The 13081-nt window shown below is 28.8% G+C and overlaps 1 protein-coding gene across 1 annotated transcript in view; it reads right to left on the minus strand.

Moving 5' to 3' along the window:
- The window catches only part of LOC148229192 (uncharacterized), a 67330-nt gene that overhangs the window by 20442 nt on the left and 33807 nt on the right, over positions 1-13081 (minus strand). The window lies entirely within an intron of this gene.

The following is a 13081-nucleotide window of genomic DNA, read 5'->3' on the forward strand; positions in this document are numbered from 1 at the left end:
CTTTGCCCATTTTGCGTGGAACAAAGAAGCTGAGAAATAATATTCGGCGTATCGTGCTCGATGTTGGGAGAGAGAGAAAGACCCAGGGGTCGTAACCGGTCCACGAGAAAGTGATTTCTAAAGTAGTATTATGACATAATCGCATAAGAGGGTAGCATATGCTGGCTGGCACTTCACCAGAAGGGCGACGAGTTAGCTGGGGGATGAAATTGAAGTGAGCGATCAAAAGATGAATGCGCTTTTTTTGGGGCGACAATGACGAGACTTGTACGGGGTGAAGTAAAGCGAAAAAATCGCAGAAATATATTTATTAGATGAAAAAAATGTATACAAGATTTTCACCCTAAATGGATTTGTATGAAATGCAACATATAAATGTTGATCCAATTAGAAATAATTCAACCGCGATATTACATTTTAATATCAAATTATTATATATAAGCTTCTTGCCAATATTCTTTATCGTATTTGATGTTTGTATTAGATTCATTGAATATATTTTAAACTAAAGCTATAAAAAATAAATAAAATATAAAATGCTATTCCAACCATTAATGGACCAGAATAACGTAGTCTATAAGGTGCTGGAATAATAAACCAAAGCTGTGAGTTCAATTCACTGCAGCAAAATATTTTTTTTATATTAAAAAAAAGCAGTGATTCAAAGTTGCCATTAAAAAATATTAGTTTCAGTCTAGTATATTCACCAAAAATGTGTTTTTATGTTGTATATTATTCGTTAATAGTGTTTTATTCATATATACATATAAACTTTGCCAGAATTATTATCTCTGCGATTGTTTCGAGAAAGGATTGTCTGATTTTTATTTTCTTATGCTTCCATTGTATTATATAATGCCAATTTTACTACATATATTCCTACATGTAAAAGGCAAAGCAAAACCACTATATTATGGTAATTTCCTATTGTTATTAACTCAACCTTTCATTCTTCTTAACGGCGTTGGAGTCATCGGAAAAGCGTTACGTTAAATCGTAACGATCGTTACGGTTACGGCGTTACGTCAATTACACGATCCGTTTTAATCCGCTTTTACTTTCGCGCGTTTCACAAGTAATTAAGTTTTATCGAGTGCAGTTTTATTAAATGCATAAATGCAACAAAACTTAATTATTAAATAATGTTAATGGTATGATAAACTATTCAGAAACTTGTTGAAAAAATGTTTAATTGAACTACTTTATAATGCTCAATATTTAAATTAATAAAAATAGTAAATATTAAATCCATCGAAACCTTAGCAAGTCTCGTCTTGGGGCCAGCGATGCGTGTAAGTAAATAACAAGGGGTCCTTACATCGCATACACATTATATAGGTCGTTCGAGTCTTTGAGGACCTCAAGCGTGATACCAGCGACCGCAAGCACACCACAATATCCTCGGGATGACGACCCTCGTACCACTTGAACGGCTTCTCCCAAACTACTCGAAATATTCGCAATTAGCTTTCGTCTCCAAGGTCTTGACCCTGCCCGGTTTGAAAGACTGCCAGGAACAATGTATTATAAAACCATGAACCGGTCGTTTGTTTATCAAGCCGATCCGACACACGTGTGTAGGTCGAACGCTAATTTGTTTATGGCGTGCTCTCGATCAGTTTTGCGTGCCACTTTACCGGGAATTAACTCGAAAAATGACACTTAACACAGGTACAATGCGGTTCGAACATTGGTAGTTTGATGCGTTTCACTGAATGAATAGGAAGTGCAAGTGAAATGGTGTGAATCATAGTTTAGTACTGAAAAACTTTCTGATTGTTACAGAAAGTTAAGTTAACTTATATAGATATTTTATTTTAAATGATAAAATATAATCTTATTTTTCGTTCATATATAAAAGATATTATAAATATTAAATTTTAAAATAATAAATAATGAAAATAAATGCTGTGAAAAAATGCTTTACTCTGAAGCTAATATTTCTATTAAAAAAATGTTAGAAAATGTTATAGAAATTGGAATAAAAGCAGTAGAGAGCTTTGTTTTATAATATCCCTTTCATTACCTTTGTTCTTTGAGATAACTATTTAATTATCGTTAATTGAAATCGATCGAAACAAGATTTTTTAGCGTTTGTTGTAAAAAACCGCGAATTTAGCAGAAGCTTATGCCTGCACTACACTCTCTGGAAGTTGGCCAAGGTTGGCCAAGGACGGAGAATATAGTGGGTTACTTCGGTCGAGCTCGGTTCTGCCCGCTCTAAAATCTCTAGGAAGTTGTCCGAGGTTACCGAGAACGGGAGTGGGGGTAATTCAGTCGACTTGGTCAGCTTCGAGCGCTTCCAAGCATTGTCGGTATATTTCCGAGTCAAAGAAACCGAAGTCGGAGCTGTTCTTTCGAGCGCGAGCAGTGAGATACTTCCCCTTTCGCTCTCTCGCGTGTTAAGTGACAACAGTGAGAGAGATAATGATATGGTTTTTCGCAAACTGAGATAGAACGAGTAAATTGGTTCAATTTCAGTATGCGCGTAGTCACGTGGTCAAGTTATAATACCACATGCTTATCGGGGACTTCAACAGACTCTTACTGACATCTTTGCATATTTTATGGCACCAAAAGGGATTAATTATATTTTTGATAGTATATTCTTCCAACAGATATTGTTATTATATTGTTTTAATATATAATTAAATAATTAAAAAATAATTAGTGGTACTTGATTTTATTAAAAAATATCGTTTCAAATATCCTTGTGTATTTTCCTTGATCGGTTTATATAAATGTCACACCATAACGAATTCTTATTTAGAATCGATTGCGACAAATTCTAGAATAGTCACAGATGTGGTGTTCGTATTCTGAAGTATCATTTTTATGCCTTACGGCATTTTGCAAAAGCCGACAAAGATTTTACGTAAATTGGATATTTACGACCGAAAAGTTTTTATTGATATTGTATTGGTGAGTGCCCACACAAACTTTTATAATTATCAGTAGCGTAATTTTAATAATATGACAATTTAAAAATTGCGATTATTTGGCACTTTTTACAATCGCGCGTAAATATGCCGGCTGTACGTGACAGAAGCCGCCGTACATACGTCATTCACGGCCGCCGTCCGAACGGCATATGAAATTTGCGACAGTGCGACTTCAGTTGTAACTTTGGTTCGGACAACTTCCAGAGAGTGTAGTGCAGGCATTATGGTATTATTTAATCACCTTAGATATATTGTATAAAAAAATGATCTTATTAGTAGCATATTTTATCTTTTTGTCAAACTTTTTTATATTACTAATTCATAATGAAAAATTATTGCTATGTAAAATTTTTGTTTTATCCTGAGGCAAATATCAAATATCTGTAAAAAAACATATACGTTAAATATTAAAGGATGCTATAGAAATAAGAATAAAAGCCGTAAAAAGTTTAATTATATATTACCCTTTTATTGTCTTTATTCCTAGGAATTTATTTTTTATTAATTGTTATCAGAAACTTATGATTTCACTGAAATCAGCCTAATCTTAATTTTTAAAGGTAAATGATGACATTATTATTTTAATTTAACTTCTAAAAATAGTTGTTATTTATAATAAAGAATGTTGGAAAAAATGTGTTAAAATAGAGAAATTGGAATAAAAGCCAGATAAAGCTTAGTAATATAATAAACTTTTCATTGCCAAGTTTTTGAGATTATTACTTAATTATTATTTTTTGTAATCAATCACTAAAACATTTTTTTGTTTTAAAAAACATTAAAAATTGGCGAATTTAGCATATACTTATGATATTACTGAAATTAGCTTATAATTTTACATATATTTTATAATTATTACTTTATCTATTAATAGCATTTTAACCACCATCTAAATAACGTTGTATTATATAAAATAAATATATGCTAATAAAATTATATTCTTACCTTGAAATAAATATTATACAGTCTATTAAAAAACATACACGATAAGTGTTAAATAATATTATAGAAATAGGAATAAAAGCCGGACAAAGCTTGTTAATATAATATATTAACCTTTTCATTGCCAAGTTTATGGAAATACTATTAAAATATAGCTTATTGTAATCAATCATAAATATATTTTTTTTAGTATAGAAAAACGGGGAATTTAATATTCTTTTATCAATAGTATATTTAACCCTTTGTTGTTTTATCCTTTTTACTTTTTAAATATCGTTTTAATATATAATAAAAAATATATGTTAGGGAAATATTTTATTTTATCCTGAAGCAAATATCATACAGTCTATTAAAAATTTATATAAAGTTAGTGTTGAAAGATATTATAGAAATAGAAATAAAAGCTGTATAAAGCTTTTTTTATATATTAACCCATTTATTGCAAAGTTTTTGGGATCACTAATTAATTATTGTTTGTTGTAATTAATCACAAAAATATATTTTAGTATTTTAAAACGGCGAATTAAGCAGAAACTTATGATTTTATTATAATCAGCTTAAATTTTGCATATATTTTATAAATCTTACTTTTTCTAAAGACGAATGATGCTGTGATTAGTATTTTTGATTATCTGATTGTTCTCAATCGTTTTGGTATTACTATCTAAATATCGTTGTATTATACAACAAAAAATAAATGTTGGGGAAAAAATGGTTTTACCTTAAAGAAAATATCATAATCAAAAATTATTTCGGTAACAATAGGGTTAAGACTTGATATATTTCGCTGTGTGACTTGCGCAAAAATTACTATAATATATTGACAGGGCCACCGAAATCGAACCCAGGCCCCGGGAAAACAATGATTCCGGGCCGCATTACAATTTTTTTTTGCATTTTATATATTTTTAACTTTGTAATTTAATATATTGAATAAATTATAGTAGGAAGTTGTTAACCTTTTCTATGCTACAAATAAATATAAAAACTAGCCACCGTTGCGACATATTTTCTGAAATTATATTTCATGCGAAATATTTTAATTGGGCATTAAAAATTATTAAAAATATCTACTCATAATATTTATCTGATAATCAGTCTTGTTTTATTTGTTGCTCAGTGTTGCCATTTAGTGAATTTTCAGTACAGGTCGAAAGCAATAAAATCGGGCCATTGGGGTAAAAACGCTCGATTTTATCAAGTGTTTATATTAATACATTTTATAACAATATTACTAGTAAGAATCAAATAAAGCACATCTAAACCGAATTTTGGTCAATAGGAGAGCGCAAACAACAATTATCACTCCTCAGAAGTCAAAAATCCACGTCAAAAGCAATAAAATCGTGTTGACGCCGTCGCAGTGGGAACGCTCGTTACCGAGCGTTCCCACTGCAACGGCGTCAACACGATTTTATTGCTTTTGACGTGAATTTTTGCCTTCTGAGAAGTAATAATTGTTGTTTGCGCTCTCTTATTAACCAAAATTCAGTTTGAAAATAATTTGATCAGCGCTCCTATATTAGAAGTCCATAGTAATATCGTTAAGGATAGCTATCATATTTTAAAACATAGTTTAATATTGAAATGCAATACAAACTGTGGAGCTATATGTAAGATGCGATGTCTGTTTGTACTTATTTTCCCTTGAGAGATGAGTTGACTTATTTTGGATTTGATAAAATTAAAGTTCTATTACTATAATTAATTTTAGAACTTCCATTAGGTTACGTTTGGGTTTGAACAGAAAATGGACGTTTCGCAATTGTCAAATTGTGCTTCATGTACATTTTAGAGCAACATATAAGCGCCTATCAGTTAAATTATATTTTCGCTAGTGGAAATATATATCCACTGTTGAAAATTTATTTGGACTTTACTAAAGATAATATAACTTTACCAAAAAATACACATTTACTGTAACATTTATACATCAGATATAAATTACTAATGATAAATATGTTAATATATATATTAGTACATATAGAAATCACATAATTTTACTAGCACCTGCCAGATAATTTATATTTTCACTGGTGAAAATGAAATAACATATTTAAAAAAATATTTTTAGGATCGATTTAAGACTATTTTTTCTAGATTTTCTTTCAGAAATAAGCACATGAAACTATATGTATTATTTATTTATTTTTCTGCAATAAATCTTATTGTCAAATTACCGATAATACTATCTATAAAAACATTAAATTTGTACAATTCAGATGGTGCTGTTATTGATTTTTGTTAAATCTTTGCTTCTTCCTTAGGTTTTCGATCTGAATTTACAGATCAAATATCTAAATTTACTGCTACTAATTTACATTCTTTGAATAAGTTCTCTTATATCTAATATTTTATAAATATCTAAATATGTCCAAACTGTGTTTATGCAAATGTGTTTGCATTGAGGTCTTAGATATTAGCAAGTATATATTATAGATTTGATTATGGTGGAAAATATTCATGATAACACTATTATCGATATACGAGCTATCAAATGACAAAACCAGACTCGAGACGACGCCATTAAGAAGACGCCGTTACGAACGAATGGCGTGACCGAGGAAAAACTTTTTCGGCGATTTTTCCTCACTTTACATATGTACATTCATATTCGTGTTTTTATAACATAATATAAACCAGTGTGTGTGTGTGAACTTTTTCCTCGGAGTGGAAATTGTTTTTCAGACGTACCATTAGCTGGTCACGGTTGTGGGCTTTCCACACATTTGTATAATTTGTGGAACAATTTCTTTCACATCGACTAATGGGGGAAAATAATACCACGAATTATTCGACGCCATTACGAGTTAAGTTCTACGCCTGAACGCGAATAAACGCCGAACGATTTATATACTTTTTTACTTCTAGTTCTTGTTTTTTTTGTTCTTTGATGAAGCAGAACGAGATTGTTAGAATTGTGCGTGTGTGTGTGCGCGCATGTAATTAAAGTCGATTAATGACATTTTGGCATTTTGATTGCGGTCACGAAAACACAGCTCACCGTGTAACGATGTTGCGTTTTTATTGTAATGTATACCTATTATACATTTTTTAATACTTGTACACGAGGGCGGCTTTGATTAGTTAAAAATTATATTATAAAAAAGAAACAACCCTTAGACCACTATTTTTTTAGACTACTAAACTTTTGCGATCGAATTTTTTCATGTGCTAGTAACTTACGTATATTATTGTATATTCAATATATAAATTTATTATAAATTACAATTAAAAATGCAGGCTTAAAACTAAAAAAATGGTATATAAAATCGAATCCTTAAAAGTTGTTTTATATGATATTTTAAGGTTTCTGAAAGTATTAATTTTATATTTTAGTTAGAAATATTTCGGTCATATAACTTAAGACATAAATACTATAGCAAAAAACATATTTGTTTTATTGTATAATGTATTACCATCATAAGTAGTTTTATTTTATCTTAGGTTATTTTATATGTAAATTATGTTTATTACAGATATTATATTTTTTATGAGAAATTTATTATTAAAATTTTATAATGTACGAAACACGATGCCTTACATTGTATTAGAATCATATAGACGCAGTTAATAATATGTAATTGACGTTTTTATTTATTTTAGCTTCATTATTTTTTTATATTGTTAACCTTTTCTAAACCTCCAAAATAAAATTTAGATTTGAAAATTTATAATGGTTATTGTAAATTTTTTTATTGCGTCGCTAAGAATCACACTTTTTATAAATAAATTGCTGTGTTTTTATTTTATTTATTAAAAAAAAATATTTAATAATTAAAATATTTAAAAAATATTTTATTTATTTAAAAAAAAATTAGAATTAAGATTTATTTTATTATTTTTTTGTAAGTAAAAATGTAGATGGAATTTAAATCTAAAAAAGGACAGGATTAAAATATTAAAAATTGTGTATATAGTTTAATTATTAAAAGCTGTGTTACTTAGACTGTTTTATTAAATATTTTAAGGTTTTTGAAAGCAATGGTTAATATATTACAATAAAATATTTTGTAGGTTTGCATTATTAAATAAATTTAAATCTAAAAAATATAATTTAAACAAAATATTTTCCATGAAAAAATTAAATATTTATTATTTATCTTAAAATGTACGAAACACGATGTCTTACATTATAAATATTAGAATTATATAGTTGCAAAAAATATTTGAGATAAACATTTTTAAGAATTTAAACTTTACAATAATTTTCGTTATTAAGTAAACCTCTAAAATTTCTAATTGTTATTGAAAAATTTCTTATTGCGCGGCTCAAAATTATCGCATTTTTTTTATAAATATATGAATATTTTTTAATTATTTATTGTAGAAAAACAATATAATTTAGTTTTTTTTGTATGTAAAAATTGAAATAAAAGTGAGAAATAAATAGGGTTTAAATAATACACAAAAATCGAATCTTTAAGATATGTAATAAATAAATTATTATTTTTTAAAGCATTGGGTCAATATAATTACTTTAATACACATATTAATAGAAAGAAAGACTCTTAAATTGATTGGTTTCTAGATGAAACATATTGTTTTTATTTGTTAAATTATATCGTGGCGACCGGTTACTACCACTTATATGATAACACCACTTCTCGGAACCAAATAAAAACTGCTTCTAAATAGTTTTTGGTTTCAAAAACTCCTTCTCTTCCCTAGGCGTCAGGGATATCAATAGATTTGAGCCCCATACAGTGGATTTTGAGCCGTCTTAAACCAAGAAAAACAAGATTTTGCGTTTAATGTAAATCTCTTTAAAATTTATAAAAACAAACTTGAAAAATATTTGTTGCTTCTTCTATATATTAATTGACTTTACATATTAATATTTTGGTTTAGCTGATGAAAATCTGAAAACACGGCAAAATAATTCGATTCTAATTTTTTCAATTAAAATGTCGTTGTTTTGTAAAATCTAATTATTTATTTTATTTCATTTTTATATTAAAAATTTTACTCTAATATTATGATTTAAGATGTTTTTCTAATGCATGCACGCGTAAAATAGATAAGGATCATCCCACATCATTTTTTCAAAAACATTCTTGTGTTTGGCAAGTTCGTTGAAGAGCTGGGTAGCTCGTGCAAGAGGAGCGTTCTTAAACGCTGACGTTCTGGCCGCACGGGCAAGAATAAGGGACGCGATCGCGGCTCTCTAAAGCTTGCAGCTGAAAATCACTGCCCCTTAGCACATGTTAAAAGTGCTTTATTTAGTAGACTCTACGCCGAAAGTGCAATAAATTCCAATTAAATCCCAACGCTTCTAGGAAAATACGGATATGTTCCATATCTCAGATTCTCTCTAACAACAAGGAGTATTTCAATTTATTGGGATTTCAGACAAAATTTCTCACTGCTCGACCTAATATTATGTACACTCAGTATATCCGCAAAACATGGCTAAATTATTTTTTTAATTTAATTAAACAGTGTTTATTTTACAAATAAAACATGTATCATAATAGTCAAAGTTAAGTTAAGATGATAATCTTAACAACTGACAACAAAACAATACTACCCTGTGTACTCACACGTACCGGCATATCCCTCAAGGTGAACGACCAATTACAAGACAAAAATTAAAAAGCACGCGATGATCGCGCGTTGAAATTTGTTATTCTGCATTAATTGTTTAAAAGAAATATACTTTAGTGCTACATATTTTTTCAGTTTTTTTGCTTAAGCAGATTAAAAAGCACTACCTTTTTATAAATAGATCGATGTGTGATCTAAATACGTTTTTGTTTAGCCATGAAAATTTTAGTTTAATGTTAAAAGTAAGTCTTTACTTACTTTTAGATTGATTTTTTTCTTTATACTAAAATAAAGTTTCTCTTTTGTGCTTATGTTTCTGTATGTCAATGATTATTTTGGGAACAAGTTCATTTTTACAAAACTTATTCAATCATATTGAATATATCTTATCACAGTACGACATCTAGGTGATCAATCATATATACAATTGTAAATCTGTGTATTTGTAATAAAAAAATATTAGTAATATATTCAGTCATCTCTTTTAGAGTCAGTAACACAATTTTAGAGGCGCTAATGTATATTATGTGAAATATATTTATATATTAATATCATAATATTTTTTAACTAAGATATTTATTTATTATATCAACTTTAATAAAGAGATTAATAGTGTTGAATAAATAAATTATTTGTTGTATATAATTTTACGTAAAAAATAAAAGATCCACAAAAAATCAATCACACTGAAATACATTAAGTAATTGATGGAGTGTAAACTCGGCCCTAGAACAAATCGGACAAAATAAATATGTGTTTTAGTGTTGTTGTTGCAGAGACCGCTTTTTTCTACCTTATCCCATTTCACGCTATTTTGTACCGATTGTATTTTTTAAATGGTCGGTTTTTGTCGGCTACCACGGTTCGCGACACGCACGAACCAAACAACACAGAACAAACATTGTTTCTGTTCATTTTCTATTTACACGCCGAAGTGGGCTCCTCTGCTCTAGCCATGGTGGTCCCTATCGAAAGGTGTCTCTAATCCCATCAAAAAGTTTTTTTGTTACATCAAAATCCAATAACTTGAAAAAAGGTGTACCGAAACAAAACCAAAAGGTGCTGTGTGTGTGTTTTTTTATATATATATATATTTTTTAGTTATATTTACAAAAGCATTTTATAACAAAGCTCAGATGATCAACACTTATTATGGCATACTAGAGATTATGTAGTGTGATCATTCTGATTTTATGGGAGGTGAAATACTTATAGATTTAACAAGAAAACCAATGAATTTAGAGGTATAGTAATTGTCATGAAAGTCATTCATAACTATTCTTAAAATAACATAAAATAATGTTTATATTAGCTGTGTATTATCAACTCAAGTAAGGCTTAGGCTTTTAAAAAATCAGAAATATTTATTAGATAAAAGCATAGAAAATAGATAAGAATCAATGTCGGGCATTGTGTTTCGTACATTTTAAAATCAAATATCATATTATTTACATTGAATATGATCAAGGAAACAATACTATAATTACTATATTTTAGCTGTTATGTGTATTTTTACCTCATAATTTTTTTCATAAAAGAATACAATAAGAGGATCCGTCACTAACAATGTTTAAAATAAATACAAAACTATGTATATCGGACTACTTTTTTGCGTATATATGTACCATGTGAAAGAAAGAGATAGAGTATCATTCTGTATGCTATTACTGTTGACAGAATAAAATTAATTTATCTCAAAAGCTGTGCATAACAGTAAATATTACATATAATAAACAGTGACAATGTCAACCTTTTTATCGTGCAAATGCAATTTTTAATATATTTTTTTATTTAATAATTTTGCGTTATTTGACTTTTAGTGCTATATAAATTTATGACAAGTGTTTTCTTTATATTCATGAATTAAAACACTTTCCTCTAAATTTTATTTTCTTCTTCAATTTTATATTCAAAGCGGTTTAAAGAAATTGTAATTTATAAAAATACGAATAGAATTAATTTGACTGGATGAATAAAAAATCAGATTAACCAGCAAAAACTCTTGTACGGTGAGCTTTGGCGTCATGAAATTTGACTATTATATTATGTCTGAAATTTCTAGTCCAAAAAAACTGTTTTCATGACCAATATTAAATATCTACTTATTGTGCAATATAACGAAAAAATAATATAATCTTAGAGAATGTTGCGAAGTAGAAAAATTAATATACATTTATAATTTAAGGATTAATATTAAAAATATAGAACACTTTTTTGTCGTTATTTTTATATAGAAAAGTGATGTTTTATAATTTATAAAAATCAATAATAGCAATTAGGAGCGCAAAAAAATACTAAAAACTGTTATATATCATAGCAAGTAATGTTAATAAAATTAAAGTTAAGATTTAAATATTTTGACAAGGCGCTGGAATAAACATATTGTATTCCAAATAATATATCTCGATTTTAGAATGCTGTAAAATTGTGTCATAGGACAGGAATAACTGACGGATCGTTAAATGCGTTCCCCGTTAAATAGCCGGGCATTTTAGAAGATTTATCGCAGACGGCATTTACGTGTAGGGAGAAGCTCCACTTGATCTTAAAAATAATTATAAGGTTTTTAGTGGAAGTTTTTCTAGGCGGACTTATTATGTGAAAGTATTCGTTAAAGTGTATTCAAACCAAATTTTGGTCAAGAGGAGGGCGCAAAAAACAATTATCACTTCTCAGAAGTCAAAAATTCACGTCAAAAGCAATAAAATCGTGTCGGCGCCGTCGCAGTGGGAACGCTCGGTAACGAGCGTTCCCACTGCGACGGCGACGGCACGATTTTATTGCTTTTGACGTGGATTTTTGGCTTCTGAGAAGTGATAATTGTTTTCTTGCGCTCTCCTATTGGTCAAAATTTGGTTTAGATGTGCTTTACTCGATTCTTACTCATAATATTGTTATAAAAATTCTTAATATAAACGCTTGATAATCGAGCATTTTCACCGCGATGGCACGGTTTTATTACTTTTGACCTGTAATGAAAATTCACTATATAGCAACACTGAGCAAAAAAGGAAACATGATAATTTTTAACGTCCAAATAAAATATTTTGCATCAAATTTGAATTCGGAACAGAACATTTTATTGCTTTTGACGGGAATTTTTGCTTTGAGAAGTAATAATTGTTTTTTGCTCTCTTCTATTGGGCAAAATTCGGTTTACTGATTCAATTCTCATTTATTGTAAGTCGTAATATTGTTATAAAAAGTATCAATATGAACGCTAGATAACCGAGCGTTCCCACTGCGACGGCGCCGACACGATTTTATTGCTTTTGACGTGACTTTTAGAATTCTGAGAAGGGATAATTTTTTGCGTTTTCCTATTAGTCAAAATTTGGTTTAGATATGCTTCATTTAATTCTCACTCGTAATATCGTTACAACCATTTTATAGCTTTTGACTTGAATACTAAACAGAAACGCCATTTGGAAGGGAGGGGGGCAGGTGTGAACTACATATACTTATTTGCAATGCAAGTGGTTAATAATCGTTTTCTGCATTAAAAATTATTAACGGAATTCGATAAAGTCAATTATTGTATTATTGATAAATACTTTAAAGCGAGAAAAGTTCCCATTTAGTTATTTGTTATTATTTTCACTTATATTGTTGTTGAATTCCTTATGCAATATTTTTTAATTAACGCTCTT

Source organism: Plectrocnemia conspersa, unplaced genomic scaffold (assembly GCF_051122295.1).
Source record: "Plectrocnemia conspersa isolate PC_06_02 unplaced genomic scaffold, ASM5112229v1 ptg000011l, whole genome shotgun sequence".
NCBI lineage: Eukaryota > Metazoa > Arthropoda > Insecta > Trichoptera > Polycentropodidae > Plectrocnemia > Plectrocnemia conspersa.